Raw genomic sequence first — 18,055 nt, 5'->3', positions numbered from 1 at the left:
GGCAATGCCAGGCCTCAGAAACTCCGCTGGTTTTTTGTCCACGCGAATTGCAGCGCCATCCATAACATGGATGCGAAACCAAAATCGCTTTTCCTTTTTTTTCTTTCAACCCTCTCTCAACTTTGTCCTTTCTCTCTCGCCTTCAACTATCGGCGGCGCAGCTGGCACGGCCCGCGCGCACGTCGTCGGCTGTGCTGATAACGGCCAAAACTGCACCAATTTTTTTTTCTGGCATAATGCGGTTTACGGTTTTAGCCTTCCGCGCTAGCAGTGTGGTCCGTGTGGTACACTACCGTTGCACGGTTGTAGGCTTTTCCCCGCAATATCTCGCAACTGTCGTTGTTCGTGTGTGGTTCAGTGGTGTGCGAACACATCAAGACGAAGTCAGCCATGCGACGTGAAATTCTACCGCATCCCTAAAGACAACAGGTGACCATTGTGCCGTTTACTTCTCGGTTTTTATTTGTGATAGTAATTGTGCGCAGTCGTACATGGCTGTCCGGTGGTGAGGCCAAGGTAAATATACCTGGTAGCGAAGCTTCCATAGAAGCCCATACGTTCAAAACATGGTTGCTTACCGGCGGTTCATGGGGCTTAGCGCCATCTGTGTGAGGAGGGAACACTTCCGGCGGAAGAAAAAATAATTTGACGTCATATTCGTCAAAAACAGAAGTGACGTCATTTTGTCCTCATAGGCGCGAAATTTGTTTTCGGAGGCCTGCCATTAGAGCTGAATATTCAAATGCCCGCCATTCGACTTCATGGGCGTTCCGAGTTTTCAGCGCGAAAAGCGATGCCGGAAAAGATCAGCCGTACGGGTGTCGAAATCGCATCGCTGCACAGAACATACTTTCTTTGGAGGCCGACGAACACTTTGGGCGTAGATTGCGTATAGTGCTCGTCCTTTCGTCGGACGCCAAGCCCGTCGGCCAGCGCTGTTGCACGAAAACTAAAGTAAACAAGTATCTGATGGTCGCAACTCACTACGTTTGACCGCACAGGTTAAGAAACAATAAAACTACCCGCGTCACCTAATTCAGACAAACGTCGACATGCAACACAACACATATGAGGGGGGCGTATTGTAACAGGTGAAATTTACGAGCGCGCCTTTCCACGCACTCTAAGAGTTGCATGACGTTGCAAGTCATAGTGGCGCCAACGCCCGCAGCTATCGATGGGCGCTCTCACGGTGGGCCCTGAAAAAAGGTATATATTGATAATGATCTAGTAAAATACAGTTGTATCTTTTCTCACCATGCATATATAAAATGAATTAGGAATTGTATTTCCGTTGAATGAATCTAACTGCGTCTAGCTTTAAATTAAAAACGCTTTTTTTCTTTCCCGGTGTTTATTCTCTCCAAACAAAGTCGCGCTTCAATCGCTGCTCCCATAACCACCCTTGCTGATGTCAGTGACATTTGGTTCTGAACCGCTTTTCGCCCGAAGCTTTACGACCTATGTGGATCAACCTTGGTGAGGCAGCAGCTAGCTGATTTGAAAACACCACAACGATGCAGTAAATCGTTATGTCAACAATCAGCGAACTTAAAGCTCCTTAAAAATATAGTACCACCTGTGAGTACCGCAAGGGAAACAGAAATTTTATTGAGATCAGACTGAACAATTTCGATATCATCTGGAGTGTTAATTGGGCGTTAAACGATGCAGTCATCTGCATATAACTGTATTTTTGAAGTAATTCCTTTTGATATGTCATTGATGAAGATTAAGAACATCAAAGGGCCTAACACCAATCACTGCGGTATGCCAGACGTGACAGGAAATGATGATGATTTCGAACCGCTGACAATGGTGGGCTGTCTAGAAGAAAGGTAGCTCTCCAGCCATTTAAGCGCATTTTCAGGAAGACCAAGGTGCATCGTAAGGATCGTAACAGCGCAAACAGGACACGGACAAAAGGAAGGAAAAACGACAACACGGCGCTGTGTTGGTGGGCTAGCTTGTAGGATAAGCAACGATGACTGACTTGGTCGAATGCTTTTCTGAAGTCTAAGAATACTCAATCCATCACCAATCCTTTATCATAACTTAAGCGCAAAAAAGACAACCAGGAAGACGAGACAGGACGAGCGCTACTTAACCCCCTACCCCACCCCCGCCCCTAAGGTTTATTCTCGCAAAAAACTTAACCAATGATTACGGTATTCCCTCATGCGAAATTTGAGCGGAGGTCTATCATCTTCTTCATCGGCCTATATTTATGCCCACTGCAGGACGAAGGCCTCTTCCTGCTGTCTCCAATTACCGCAGTCTTGCGCTAGCTGATTCAAACTTGCGCCTGCAAATTTGCTAACTTCATCACCCCACCTAATTTTCTGCTGTCCTCGACTGCGCTTCCCCTCTCTTGGTATCCATTCTGTAACTCTAATGGTCCGCCGGTTATTCAACCTACGCTTTACATGGCCTGCCCAGCTCCATTTTTTTCTCCTAATGTCGATTAGATTATCGGCTATCGCCGTTTGTTCTCTGATCCAAACCGCTCTCTTCCTGTCTCTTAACATTAGGCATAACATTTTTTGTTCCATCGTTCTTTCTGCGGTCCTTAAGTTGTTCTCGAGCATCTTTGTTATCCTCCAAGTTTCTGCCCCATATGTTAGCACCGGTAGAATGCAATGATTGTACACTTTTCAACGACAGGTAGTAAGTTCACAGTCTTCATTTGGCAATGCCGTTTGCACTTCAACCGCAGGTCTATAAGTGTTTTCATTTCGCTATATATTAGCTATCGCGCACAGTGTGTCTCGTGCGGCACGTTGCAAATGGAGTGAAGTGTGGCACGACTAGTCGCCTCGTTAATCGGGAGATCGCGAGAGGCAGCGCGTGGGTGACGTGTCAGTGCGATTCATAGTAGCCTTCGAAGACAGACATTCGCTCATGCAGTGCTTTGTTTCCGTATATGGTATCGGACGCGCTCGCCGCATACCATCGCTTGACAGACGACGGCGCCCTACTCTGGCGCCATCTCGTAGCGATTGTCGCCTGTCTTCCGCGGTACTACGCTTTTCTTCTCACGCTTTCGCCATACCTTCCTCCTCCGCCTTCTGCCTCATGGTTCCGCTGCATCCACCTCCTCCGCTTTCCTCCTCGCGCTCTTTTCGCTATCACCGTCTTCCATCACCGGCTGCGCGCCGCGTTCGCTCTTTCATACTTTGCTGTACTCGTTCACTTGGTTCACTCAGAAAATGGTAGTAATTTGTCTCAATTTTTTGTGAGGCGAAACTCTTCAAAAATATGTTTAAGACAGATTCTCTGCAAAAGCTTTTATGTCAAATAACAAGGCAGTATACTTTTGTTGACATTTTAAAATTCCATGATCTTTTCCAAGCTTTCCCTGTCTGTTTTCATGAAAATCCCGTGGCATTCTATGACACCTCCAGTTCAGGTGCAATAAAAAATATTGTGATGTAATGCTTGCGAAGTTACTGCCAGTAAATAATTTTAGATAAAATTATGGACAGTATGTTAACATTTCAAGTGACACGTCTGTCACTCGAAATGCACTAATAGATTCAGCTGACTGAATCACTTGTTTAGTAAAGCTGACAAGGTATTGGGTAAGTTTATAATTTATGGCAACACGAGCACAGCACGGAAGAAAAGGACACAGAAAGACACAAACGTAAAGTAGATAAAACAACGTGAGGGAAACTATTGATTGAGTGTTCTTCTTACAGTTCATATAAAACTACATTTATATGATTTGCTCTCATCACTTATGCATCTAGGTAATTTAGTTAATCTCTGACTAAGGACTACATGCCAATACGAATCAGTACCATTATAATGTTTCATTATGTTACAGTGTGATGAGCAGGGAAAACATGCGGTATGCTGCAGAGGGAAATTCAAGACGATGAGCAACACGAGAACAATGTGAAAGCAGGAGCCAACGCTTCGACAAGTGGACTTGGCTTTTTCAAGGCGGCATATGGTTTCCTTGGCACAATATGTATAGGTGCCGTTCTTCTAAAGGGAAGAGAAGGTAAGGCGGATGGACGAGGTAACGAGCGAGGCTTTGTTACCGGCGAGCGCGTACAATTGAATAGAAAGATAATGCGCTACTGAACGTCAGTGGATGAATGTTAGGCAGTGCCGTGTGTCAGCCGGTTGAGTTGTTATTGTGGCAGTATGATGAGCAGTTAGACAACCGTAATGTCCACTGCTGCCAGCAACGGTACATTTCGTTTCATGACAGGTTCTAATGACATACAGTGTACTTATCAAAATAAGCAACAAATGCGAGAATCCCAAATGATTCCTATAATAATTGCTGAAAGAAAGATACCCGGCTGGACTATGTGCACATTTTCCCGCTATTAATGCAATGTGCAATAGTGACTGCAGTTCTGAACTATCACGTTACGAATGGCAATTTATTTCCGCTTAGAACAGTCTGCATTGTCTTGCTTTCTCACACACCAAGATACATTATTTGCGACCCTTTCAGTAGAATGCGCATGAATGGGGTGTGTTGATAGAGTTAGAACAAGTTGAATGTCCACTAAATTATTTGGTAATCTGTGGGTTATCCATTAAGAAAAGGCCACCAAATGGATAATTTAGCCTTTCTCTTCTTTTTTCTGCACAGCGCATGTAGTATATACAGTCTACCGCAGACGACTGCACTAAATCAAACAGTAATGAAAAACGCAACGCTTGCTACGCACGACAAGGACTTCATACCGCGCACGACTGTGAAACTGCGAATCTGCGTCAGCAGCTGCCTATACAACCCGCTGATAAACAGTGAACAACAGCATGTAAACTGCATAAAGCTGAAGCATCGAAAGGAGCTTTACGCTTTTGAAATAGTCCGGAAAAGGGCGCCTGCCGCTGCACTGTTCATAAACGAGACACGAGAAAAATTATCTTCCAGCTATCGTCGAACCAAATGCCTTCAGTTTGAAACGTGTTAAGCGCGTTTCCCTGAGCGACTAATTTATTGTTCTCTAATTTTGCGGTTGGGTTGCGAAGCTGCGTGTGACTGAGCTTATCGCGAGTTCGTGCTCCGAAAACTTTTGCGGTTTCAGATATTTAAATTGGTCGCCAGGAGCCTCATAAATACTGCTACTTTAGCCTTACGAAAACGGCAGCACACACACTCCTGATACGTGCCCCGCAAACACAGCCTTTCATCCGAGTATGCTAGCATTTATTTAACTATGCGTATATTTTTGAAAATTCGTCACACGAACACAATTTCTAGGTATATACGTAAAGCGCGTCACAATAATTTTACTACACAGGTAGCGCAGCGCGGCCTTCAAGGATTCGAGAGGAAAAGGCACAAGGCACAAACAGGTGTACTGGGGTTGGTACTTGAAAAGACTTTAGAGTATCCGGTGCGTATTTTACGCGGAAACGTGAAAAGCCCGTTGGAGGCACTCTACACTGTAGGCACATGGTACCCTTTTTCAGCAGCTACGCTCCGTAGTGTTTATTCAGAGACAGTCAGCCGATGGAATTTCACCTAAAGCAATAAACTCGGCCCCTTGCGGCACTCTCTCCCGCTTTTTTATTCATGCCAAATCATCAAAAGGGCCATTAAGTGAAAAAGCCGGCGTCAGTCATCTGGAGCAGCGAAATGGCATCTAAATTCCCATTGGCTGCGACGCCACGTCACGTGCACGCCTCTACGAAGCAAAGCGGGCAAACGGAAAAAACTACTCGTAAAAGCCACGTGATGTGTGAGGGGAGAGGGCATCGCCGCGACGACACGGAACCCTCGCTCTCGATCTAAGAAGCCTGCGGTATCCGCGAGCTCTTCGACCGTGCAAACCGCCGCCTGCGTTCCAACTTCGCCTCGGTAATCGCTATGAAGATTTATATATATATATATATATATAACACAATAAATTCTAAAGGAAAAATTCACTGCCGATTATGATACTCCCTAATGCGAAATTTGAGCGCAGCTTTAGACTTATTTTCATTTCGCGATATATTCGCTGGCTCGGACAATCTGTCTCGTGCGGCACGTTGCAAACGGAGCGAAGTGTGGCGCGACTGCCTCGCTAAACTGGAGATAGCGAGAGGCAGCGCGTGGGTGACGCGTGGGCACGATTCACAGGCCTACTAGACGACGCGCGCAACTCTGGCGTCGTCTCGTAGCCATCGTCGCCGCACTACGCTTTTTCTCTTACGCTTTCGCCATAGCCTCCTCCGCTTTCCTCCTCGCGTCTTTCATCCCCCGCTGCGCTCCGCGTTCGCTTTCATTTTTCACTGTGCTCGTTCGCTCGGTTACGCCGCCGCCGCCAACGCCGGCGCTCGCCGCTGGAACGGGTGACTAAGAGTTGCGCTCTAAAAGAAGGCGGCACTTATAATATTTTGGAACTACATAAATATTTCAGGCAGGAAGCTTGGAACAAAACACCAACATTTCCTAGACGAAGAGGGAAACAAACTGTAAGGGAACGCCGCATTAAATTACATCTGAAAAATAACAACGTAATAATTCCAAAGCAATGACGAGGTGGTATTTGAGGAAAAAAAAGAGCATGAAAGAACCAGATGGAAAAAGGGAGCTTGTGATGGTGAATGTTAACAGGAAGAAAGCTGAAAAGAAAATTCCTAAGCACGAAGCCACAGGGCGAGACGAGGCTCCCGTTAGGCTGAATATTGAAGTACGACTAAAATTAAAGAGGCTCGGTTGAAAGCAGTAGAAAAACACCTTAAAAAATAGACGAATACCAGAAAGTTGGCGACAAAGCAGAATGAATTCAAGTTACAAAGTTAAGAGGGCAATAAATAGAATTCAGTCATACAGACCGGCACTATACAGGTCAGCAATACAGGCGAATAAATTAAAGCTGCAAACATGCGCCGAGAATAATGGCATATTGGGAAAACTTCAGAATAGCTTCAACCGGTAGGCGTCTGGATGATAACTTATTTGTCCTTACTCAGTGTATTGAATATCCAGAGAGGAAAGGAGACCGTGATATGAGGCTTTTTTAGACATTACCGGAGCGTATGACAACGTAAACCGCAACATATTTTGGGATATTCTGAAAGGGGAAGGCTTAGGCAACGACTGTATATAGCTTTTGAGAGAGATTTACCTACAAAATAAGGTTTGCGTTGAATGGGAAAGGATGAGGAGTGAGGAGAAGGTTTATACGAGCGTATCAACAAGGGATTGAGACTGGGGTGCCCTCTGTAGTCCCTGCTGTTTATATTGTGCATGATAAGAATGTAAAACGCGCTAGAGGTAAGCAATATCGGTTTATTCTCTCATACAAGCAGGCGGGTACAGCAATAGAGCAGCAGCTTCCAGGTTTGTCTTATGCGGACTACATTGTGCTGCTAGCTAACAAGCAAATTGATATGCAATGTTTGACTAATACCTGGGGACCGGGAGGCAAAAATTTCGCATTGAAATTTAGAGTTAAATAAACGTTTTATGGTTTTCAATGACAGCAGTCAACAGACAGTGTCAATACAGGGCCAGGAAGTACCTCGGGTAAAAGAATACAAATAGCTTGGTATATCGATAAACTAAGGCAATAAATATATATATATATATATATATATATGTAAACACAAGAAAAAAAACAATACCAAACGGGAAGAGAAATGCGGCAATAATGAAATACACAGCGCTATGGGGATGCAATAGGTACGAGGTACTCCGGGGTATGTGGAAATATGTAATGGTTCCAGCACTTTGGGGGTTCCAGCATTTGTGGGGATGGTCACCCAACGGGTGACCGCACATGTACCAAAAAACTAAAGCCGCTAAAGCCGAGATCAACACCGCAGTCCAAGAAAACAACCAAGACCAAGCTACGGTGGTTGGCCAGCGAAGTCGTCGACTCCGAGCTGGAGTTCCGTCCGAGGACAGATCATCGCAGACGCTCCAGGACCCGCTTGCCATCGCGGAGCCGAGCTTGGTCCGCACAGCCGGGCCAGAAGAAACGAGCGGCATCCCGACCCAAGGTGCCCCTGCAGCATCGACAGCCGACAAGAAAGACGGAGGCCCCTGGAAGCAAGTCGCCAGGTGCCCCACTGGCATGGAGCACCACTCAAAATCATCAGGTGAGCTGGGCACAAGTCGTATCTTCCACTGCCAAATCCAAGAATACACAAACACCAATCACACAAAATCCTGCGTATAAGCAAATAGTCGAGGAAAAGAAAAGTACTTCGTAACAGTTTAGCCGAGCTGCGAGCCGAGCTTGAAGCTTTTAAGAGCATGGTAAATAACGGCAAATCACAGCAACCAATACAAATTGCGGAACGCACTTCCAAAGCACCGCAGACACCACTGCAACATAGTGCCACCTCCATTGCTCCATCGGTAACGCTGGAAAAGCTAGCACTAAACATGCAGCTAATGTTCGCAGAGATACACAAACTCAAGCGAACGGTGGAGGATGCACAAACAAAAGCAACAGCCGCCCTCCGGAAAAGGTTGAGCTAGAGCCCGGGAGCTCCTACCCGGACACCGAAAGTCGCAGATCACACCGATAGTAATACTATTATCCATGAATATCACAATAAACAACAGAAAGACCAGACACGTTGAAATTTGGCAATGGAATTGCTGCACGCTACGCAAGAATTTGGCTAGCTTCACGCACAATGTAGAATCGGCGCCAATCCCTCCAGACGTTATCTGTATTCAGGAGGCAGGAAAACACAAGCAAAAACTCAAAGAATACGTTTATGCTCACTCGGATCACGCTCAAGTGGCCACCTTTGCCAAGAAGGATGTCGCGATTAGCGCACATTATTTTGGGGAGGAAGCTATCCAGCATAAGCTAATCACGGTTTGGCCGCAGAAAAGAGGCAAACCGAAAACAATCATTGTTAACATTTATAGTCCTCCCAGAGAGAAACAGGCGGATATCGAAAACGTGGTGGCCACCGCGATGCGACTCGCTCAAGGTAGGGACAAAGTCATATTGTTAGGAGACTTTAACGCCCATCACTCAAACTGGGGCTACAGTAGAGACAATCCCAAGGACATCTTGTTAGCGGACCTCGTAAAACGCTACGGACTTTTCCAACTAACCCTACCGGATCTCCCCACGCGAATCGGAAACAGTGTGTCCAAGGACACCTCCCCGGACCTCACGTTCACCAACAATGAAAGTGATATGCGATGGACGATCCTATAGGTGAGAACCTAGGAAGCGACCACTATATTTTAAGCATATCGGTTAATGCAGCCAAGATTCGAAGAGCTATTGGCAAGGCAAGGCTATCCGACTGGACCAAATTCCATGAAAAACAAAACAAAAAAAAACGATCGGAATTGCATAAAAGACATGGGAGACTGGGCTGAGCGGATCAGAGTTATCCACGCTGGGGTCACCAAAAACGATTGAAAGGACAACGGAGACTCCAGCCGTAGACGGTGACCTCTTGCATCTCTGGGAAGCCCGGTGAGGTCTCACAAAAAGGTGGAAAAGGCAGAAGCTTAATCGCAAACTTAGGATTCGCATAGCTCAGCTAGCACAGGAAGCTAACGAATACGCACGAAAGTTGAGCGACAGCAATTGGCGTCAGTTTAGCGACTCTCTTCGTGGCAGGTTGACTACAAAGAAAGCATAGGACATTCTTCGAAGTATGAATGACACGGGAGGAACAAAAACAGCCATGAACCGCACACTCAAGCTTCTGGAAAACGAGTTTGAAGGCAGGGAAGCCGATATGATAGAAAAAATTAAACCGATATATGTAGGAAAGGCCCCGACCGGGAAATCTACCAAGCCCGCTTACGAAGGACAGGACCAAGCAGGACTGGACGCCCACATAACCTTTGAGGAGGTTTACGCGGCGGCACATTCCTTCAGGGAAAACACCGCCCCAGGGGTATATCAGGTCACGAACACAATGGTTCGCAATCTAAGTGACGACACTCTAAGGAGCTTGACCAAATTCTTTAACAACACGTTTTGGACAGAGGACGGCGTCCTTCCCAAAGAATGGAAGGAAGCCAAAGTAATCATGATTCCGAAACCGGGCAAGCCCCGTAACATCAAAAAACTTCGACCCATATCCTTCACGTCATGTCCAGGGAAACTTTTTGAAAAGGTTGTGCAGGTCCGGCTCTCGAACCACCTAGAACTAAACAACATATTACCCTCCAACATGTTCGATTTCCGACGGCGCAGGACGTTTTTCGGCTACTAAAGCACGAGGTCCTGCACCCCAACAGAGGTTCGGGCGATGTATTTGCATTGGCATTGGACATCAAAAAGTCCTTCGACACCATCTCCCACCACACTATTTTGCAGGGGCTGCAAACGGTAAACTGCGGACCACGAATTTTTACCTACGTGCGCTCGTTCCTCAGTGACCGCACGGCTACAATCGGACTAGGCTCCATGAGGTCCGATACCTTCAGCTGCCCCGACAGAGGCTCCCCTCAGGCAGCTATACTCTCTCCACTGCTATTTAATGTGGGGATGAGAAAGCTAGCCCTGGAGCTAGATAAACACCCGAATCTCGGCTGTGCGATATATGCCGATGACATCACGCTTTGGGCTCACCATGGGTCTTACGGGGACAAGCAAGAGAGTCTTCAAAAGGCTATAGATGCAGTCGTAGAATACACGGCGGACATGGCGTGCGCACCCGAGAAATCAGAACTCATTCAGGTGCGTGCGAAATACGTAAGAAAGAAAGACTGGGTGCCAATCACTGTGACTCTCGACGAAGCCTGTTATACTTCGGTGGCACAGGCGAGGCTTTTATTTTTTTTTAATGCCTCACCATAATTTTTGTGACTCTCGACGGGGCGCTGATTCGAGAAGTGGAGACATTCAGAATATTTGGGATGTGGATACAGCTGAACGATGAAACAACACACACCCTTCAAAAACTAAAGGCGGTCACAGGAAACGTTGCCAGGATGATACGGAGAGTGGCAAGAAGCAGAGATGGCCTAACTGAAGGAGAGACCATAAGCCTGTTCCACGCTTTCGTAATCAGCCGGATCAAATACGCCCTTCCGTATCAGGCCTTGACGAACCAAGAGATAACACAGGCAAACACGATAATCAGAAAAGTCTTCAAAGCCGCCCTTGGTCTTCCCGAATGCGCTAGCAAAGAGAGATTCGATGGACTAAGCCTGCACAATACTTTTGACGAGTACGCAGTTGCGATGTTATGTGCTCAGAAAGAACGCCTTTGTTCTTCAACTCAGAGCAGGGAAGTATTGGCGAGGTTAGGCTTTAGACTGAGGCCGCAGTATTGCGCAGAGCAAACGGCACAGATAGACCGCAATGTTCGATCGCACATCGCGATAGCCCCAATTCCCAAGAACATGCACCCCAATTACCATCCCGGACGACGCAGAGCAAGGCCAAAGACTCTTCACAAACGTTTCGGCTTGGGACCGCGAATGTATTACACGGATGCTAGTCGAACCAGCTCCGACACGCTCACCGTAGTGTCTACGTATCAGAACAACGTTACAACGGCGTCCTTCAAAACCTCAGCAGCATGCGTGGCAGAGGCTGCAGCCATCACCTTGGCCATTCAGGACGCCGAGCGCCAAACCAATTCGGCTGTCATGTTATCCGACTCACAAGCAGCTTGCCGCCTGTTTTTAAATGGGACGGCACCCCCGTCAATAATAAAAAATTTGGGCAATCGACTAGAAGGGCACCACACTATCATATGGTGTCCGGCACACGAGGGACTGGCAAGGAACGCGAGGGCAGACCGTATATTGCTGGAGGATTAAACGTCCGAGCAACGGCAGGGCCCAGCGATGACCTTCCAACGAGTTCTCGTGACATCCTTTTACAACAGAGGCATCAGCGGAGACGTTTTGGACATCCTCACCTAAATTTTAACAGCCAACAAAACAGGGACTGGCATCATATTCAGACGAATACATACCCCAACCTGCACCACCTACACAGAATACACCACACGAGGTTCATTGACAAGTGCCCGTGGTGCACAGACATACCCACACTAAAACACATCACATGGAAGTGTCCCAAGAGGCCTCGGCACATAGACAGCCCGATAGTACTGTAACATCAACTCATGAGGAATAGGCAGTGGGAGGCATGGCTTGCGAACGAGGGCCGGGAGAGCCAATTGGATCTTCTGGACCAAGCCCAGCGAGCATCCCTGTGTAGCCCTGGAATAGGGGCCCCAACCAGCGTGCCTTCTTTTATTTATTTATTTTCAATAAAGTTTTACTCACTCACTCACTAAAGCACTTGCATTTGGAAATGCGGCTGTTTGCTTGAAGTTAGGGGTACAATGTGGACGCGATAGCAATGAAAGGTCAGTGGGGCGCCTCGCGTTTGGCGCGCATGGGATGACTACAAATGAAGCTGCGCTGGGTGATATGAGCAAGACAAGTTTTGAAGTGAGGAGAGCTCAGAGTAAACTTGATTATGAAGGACGACTGAGGAATATGTAAGAAATGGAATGGACTGGGACAGCGTTCAGATATTTGTACAGGATGAACAATGATTCACAGGGAAGAAAAAGAACTACGAAGCTTACCAGCTCGGTCGATAGCTCAGTTGGTAGAGCGCTGGACTGTAGAAGTGTTATTGGAGACAATTTTGCATAAGTCGCTGGTTCGGATCCGGCTCGACGTACTTTTAATTTTCAGTCATGGCTTGGTTTTTATCACCTGCACTGTTTATAACTTCCCGCTCTTTTTTTGGGTGGTACTGATAGGGACAGATTTTCTACGTAATGTCAGGCTTTATCTTCCTCATGCGCGCAATTAATCAATGCACGAAATGCGATCGGAAGGTGTCGCCATCAGCTCCGTCGATAGCTTCAAGAAGCCAATGTACACGAGTTTAAAAAAGGTTTTTCTAAGTCGCTTACCGCGATTGAGTAAAGACACGAAAGGCCTAGTAGAAGGGCAAATAAGAGAACATGAAATCCAGAAAGCAATTAATGATTTGAACAATGGTAAATCACCCGGACCTGAAGGTCTCAGCAAGTGTTTGTATAAAGCTTTAAGAAAGAACTGTCGGCCTTGTTAACAGACCTGTTTAATGATGCGCATGAGAACAAAGCTTTGCCGCCTTCTTTTGGTAAAGCACATAACATCTTGATACCTAAGAGTGACAAAGCGGAGACACTTAGGCTCATGGCATCTTAAAGGCCGATAACTTTAGCTAATGTTGATTATAAGATTTTCATGAAGGTTTTGGCAGCCAGACTTCAAAGCTTCATCAAAGAAATAGTCGCAGACTACTAAACTTGTGGAATCAGGGGGAGGTCACTTTTTTCGAATATTCACGCAATGTTGTGCCTGCTCGAGCGCTGTGACATCACTTACGACGGCGTCGCAGTGCTTCAGCTTGACCTCGAGAAAGCGTTTGACTGGGTCTCTCATGATATTTTGTTTGCCATTTTGGATCACGTTAATGTTTGTGGCATTATCACTGAGGGAGTGGCGTTGGCGTATCAGAACTGCACAAGACGCTTAATTGTGAATAAATAATTGGGGTCCACCATTAGCGTCATGCGTTCTGTGCTTCAAGGCTGCCCATTCAGTCCTCTTTTGTTGGCGATTTATATAAAACGATGTGTTTGCAAATCATTTAAAATGATCAAAACACGCAGTTATAGCTTGGCAGCCGCAGCAGCGAAGCTTCTAGCATATGCAGATGAGATCGCCGTGTGTTGTAGAAACAGGGAAAGTGTAACGGAAACAATACGCATTGTGAAACAGTTTTGTGATGTGAAGGGCAGTAAAGTGAACTGGGGTAAGTCCCTCGGTTTGTGGCACGGAAAGTGGTCTTCGGCCCCGGAGAACTTTGATAATGTGAGCTGGGTGAAAATCCCTACCAAGTACCTCGGTGTTCCCCTGGACAGTTACAATATAGCGGGGAATACTGGACGAACCAAACGAAAGAAACAAGAGAAAAAGGGGGAAAGGTGGAAAGGGCATCAACCTGTCCATTTGCGCAAGGGCAACTGTATGTAATATGTTTTTCATTATGAAGTTGTGGTACGTCATGCAGACATTGTTTTGTTCAAGCGTAAACGTGCAAAGGTTGCACAGAGTATTCGCTGTTTTTATCTGGGACTCTAACTGGGAAAGATGTAGCCGAATGAACCTGTTTGGGCAGGTGAAGGAAGGGGGGCTGGGCTTGGCGCATCTTTTTGTACGATAGCTTGTCAACGGATTTTTGTTTTTTCGGGAAGTGCGTGATCCATTTCAGCGGACGGTATGCCAGCTCAGGTTAAGAACTTATTGTTAGTAGCGAGATTATACCGGCAACGCTTCGCGGCTATCTTAGATAAGTTGCCGATAGCGCTTTCGTTCTGTGCGTTTTTTTTTTCATTGTCTGTGTGCGGTGAAAAGGAAAGCATTATATAAATATTTAGGCGACATTGTATTTCCAGTGCCATTGTACAGAGCGGTATACAGTGGAGGACCAGCACATTGTGTCCTTGAACGGGCGAAAAATATGGAGGAACCTACTGGGGTAAAAATATTCTTTTTTAAGCTACACCCAGGAACATTTTCAGTGAAGACATTCATGGAAGTACGTGGCTTACTTGTACCATGGGGCTCAAACTGCTTGATTTGCAAGCAACCTGAAACTTTAGATCATGTGTTCTTGCATTGCTCGGAAGGGGTGCACTTCTGGGATGTCCTAAAACAGACATTCAAGAAGAAGTTTCCGTTGAGTTCGCATGGGATCAGTTACTTAGCGATAAAGAATGAGGACGACGTTCTATACGACTTAATAATGCTCAATGGCCTCCACTGTTTATGGCGGGCTTGGATGGCTGGGCACCATTGCGACCCAGACGCTATGCCTGCGTGTATTATTTTCGAGAAAGTATGTCTCGATCCATGGAAATAAAGAAAGTGCAAGATTGCGTACACGATTGGCTGTCGAGGATAGAACCTCTGACGGCACTGAAAGAATTTTAGTAAGACAACGCCAGTCCATATAGGGCTGATAGCTTTCATGTATTTCAAAATGTTTTGTAGTTGTGTTTTGTGAGTTTGTTTTATATTGTGCGCTCTGTAGAATGTCGAAATCTGGCAACAAATAGCTCTGTTGGGAGGGCGTTAGAATGAAGATCTCCATGTCCCTGGTTCGATCCCGGGTTTCGGCATATCCGCCGTACTTTTTTTATTGACAGTTGTAAATAAAAAAAGACAAAGGGAGTCATTTACTGCATTGTAAGCTTTTGGGCTATTTCCTCATTAACACCACTGTTAAAAGAAGAGTGATTTGCGGAAAGCAAGTGCCGGAGAAAATCTGTTTAAAAAAAGGGTTGCGCATACTGCGAATACGTTAAAGGGAACTCTCATGGTAATAAGACAATCGCATTGCGCAGCACGGCTTCGATATTCGTTCTACCGAAATGGCTGAGTTGCCACGCGGTAGGGACGTCCGCTGGATGTGTCCTGTTGGTTAAGAAGTTACGAGACCTGGTTGTTAAAAGTGTGTTTTCATGTCAGTCAGGAAGGATTGTTATGTGCGATTTTGTTTATTGTGAAGTTGAATTCCGAGTCATATGCATATATGCGCTGAATGGTGTAGAAGAACGTGCATTATGTTTTTCCAAAATTTTTCAGTATATTAGCATAGAAAAGTGCATGCTTTTGTTGGGGGATTTCAACTGTGTTTTGAGTGCTCGGGATAGATCGAATAATGCTGGTATCCGCGATAAAAGCAGTCATATATTGTCTAGGCTGATTAGTGAAAGTGAACTAGACGATGTATGTGAGTGTCTGGAGGGGGAGAGGGAAGTGATGTATACGCGATTTCAAGGCAGTAGCCATGCGCGGTTAGACCGCTTGTACATGTCACAGGACATGATTCCAAAGTGCCACAGTTATTCCGTTGCACCTGTGTCGTTCTCCGATCACTGCTTGGTGATGTGTACCATAGGAATGAAGAAGAAGAGTCAATTTTTCAACTGGGACCAATGGAAAATGAATGCCTTACTACTAAAAGACGCGCCATTTGTAGACGCAATTCATGATGCCGTCATGAAATTAAGCGATGAATGTGTTGAAATAATAGCAGAGAAATGGGAATGGTTCAAACAGAAGGTAAAAATGAAAGCAATAGAAAGATCGAGCTGCTTAAAGTGTGAGAGGGAAATGAAAGAACGACACTTACGAAAGATACTTAATCAGCTGACAGCGCTGGAATGCGAAGAGCCAGGGGCGTATAAGGAAGGTATGCGAACCATTAAAGAACAAATTGAACAGTTGGACAAAGCACGCTATCAAGGTGCGATTGTGCGCGCAAGAGCAAACGCATTAGTAGTGCGGGAGACGCCCACCAAAAGGGCGCTTGGACTTGAAAAGGCTCATGGTCGACGTAATCATGTCGATAAGATCTCGTGGAACGGCACGCTTGTCGACGATAATAAGAGCATAGGCCGAGCGTTTTTAGACTATTACCAGTCACTGTTTGCATATCAAGTACCAATGTAGATGAGTTCAATAAGGTTTTTCTCAGTCGCATGCCGCGATTGAGTGACGACACGAAGGACCTATTAGAAGGGAATATCAGAGAGCACGAAGTCGAAAAAGCAATAAATGATTTGAACAATGGCAAATCACCCGGACCTGACGGTCTCAGCGCATGTTTTTATAAAGCCTTCAAGAAAGAACTGTCGCATCTGCTAACAGACCTGTTTAACGCTGCGTATGTGAACAAAGCTTTGCCGCCTTCTTTTGGTAAAGCACATACCATCTTGATACCTAAGAGTGACAAAGCGGAGAAACTTAGGCTCGTTACATCTTATAGGCCGATATCGTTAACCAATGTTGACTATAAGATTTTCATGAAGGTTTTGGCAGCCAGACTTCAAAGCGTCATCAAAGAAATAGTTGCAGACCACCAAACGTGTGGGATCAAAGGGAGGTCAATTTTTTCGAATATTCACACGATGCGGTGCGTGCTCGAGTGTTGTGACATCACTTACGACGGCGTCGCAGTGCTCCAGCTTGACCTCGAGAAAGCGTTTGACTGTGTGTCTCATGATATTTTGTTTGCCAATCTGGATCACGTTAATGTAGGTGCCATCATCACTGAGGGAGTGGCGTTGGCGTATCAGAACTGCACAACACGCTTAATTGTGAATAAATCATTGGGGGCCCCCATTAACGTCATGCGTTCTGTGCGTCAAGGCTGCCCCCTCAGTCCTCTTTTGTTTGCAATTTACATAGAAACGATGTGTTTGGCAAGAATTGAGAACGAGCAAATACGAGGTTATAGCTTGGCAGCCACAGAAGTCAAGCTCCTGGCATATGCATATGATATAGCCGTGTGTTGTAGAAACAGAGAAAGTGTAACAGAAACGATACGCGTTGTGAAGCAGTATTGTGATGTGACGGGCAGTAAAGTGAACTCGGGTAAGTCCCTCGGTTTGTGGCACGGAGAGTGGTCTTCGGCCCCAGACAACTTTGCGAATGTGTGCTGGGTGAAAATCCCTACCAAGTATCTCGGTGTTCCCATGGACAGTTACAAACATAGCGAGGGATACTAGACGAACCAAATAAAAGAAACAAGGGAAAAAGCAGACAGGTGGAAAGGCATCAACCTGTCCATTTTCGCAAGGGCAACTGTATGTAATGTTTTTCATTACGAAGTTGTGGTACGTCATGCAGACGTTGTTTTGTTCAAGGGTAAACGTGCAAAGGTTGCACAGAGTGTTCGCCGTTTTTATCTGGGACTCCAACTGGGAAAGATGTAGCCGAACAAACCTGTTCAGGCGGCTGAAGGAAGGGGGGCTGGGCTTGGCGCATCTTTTTGTACGACAGCTTGTCAATAGATTTTTGTTTTTTCGAGATGTGCGCGATCCATTTCTGCGTACGGTATTACAGCTCAGGTTAAGAGCCGCTTTGCCGGCACTCATTGTTAGTACCAACAGTATGCCAGGAACGATTCGCGGATATCTAAAAGAAGTTGTTGATAGTGTGCGCTTTCTTTCTGTGCGTTTTTCTGTCGATTATTTATCTGGCGTGAAAAGAAAGACGTTATATAGAGATGTATGCGATATTGTATTCCCAGTGCCATTGTACAGAGCGGTATCCAGTGGAGGACCA

This window comes from Dermacentor silvarum, chromosome 1 (genome assembly GCF_013339745.2).
Source record: "Dermacentor silvarum isolate Dsil-2018 chromosome 1, BIME_Dsil_1.4, whole genome shotgun sequence".
NCBI classification, from domain to species: Eukaryota; Metazoa; Arthropoda; class Arachnida; order Ixodida; family Ixodidae; genus Dermacentor; species Dermacentor silvarum.
The sequence above is the reverse complement of the archived record's forward strand: the minus strand, read 5'-3'. Positions refer to the sequence as shown.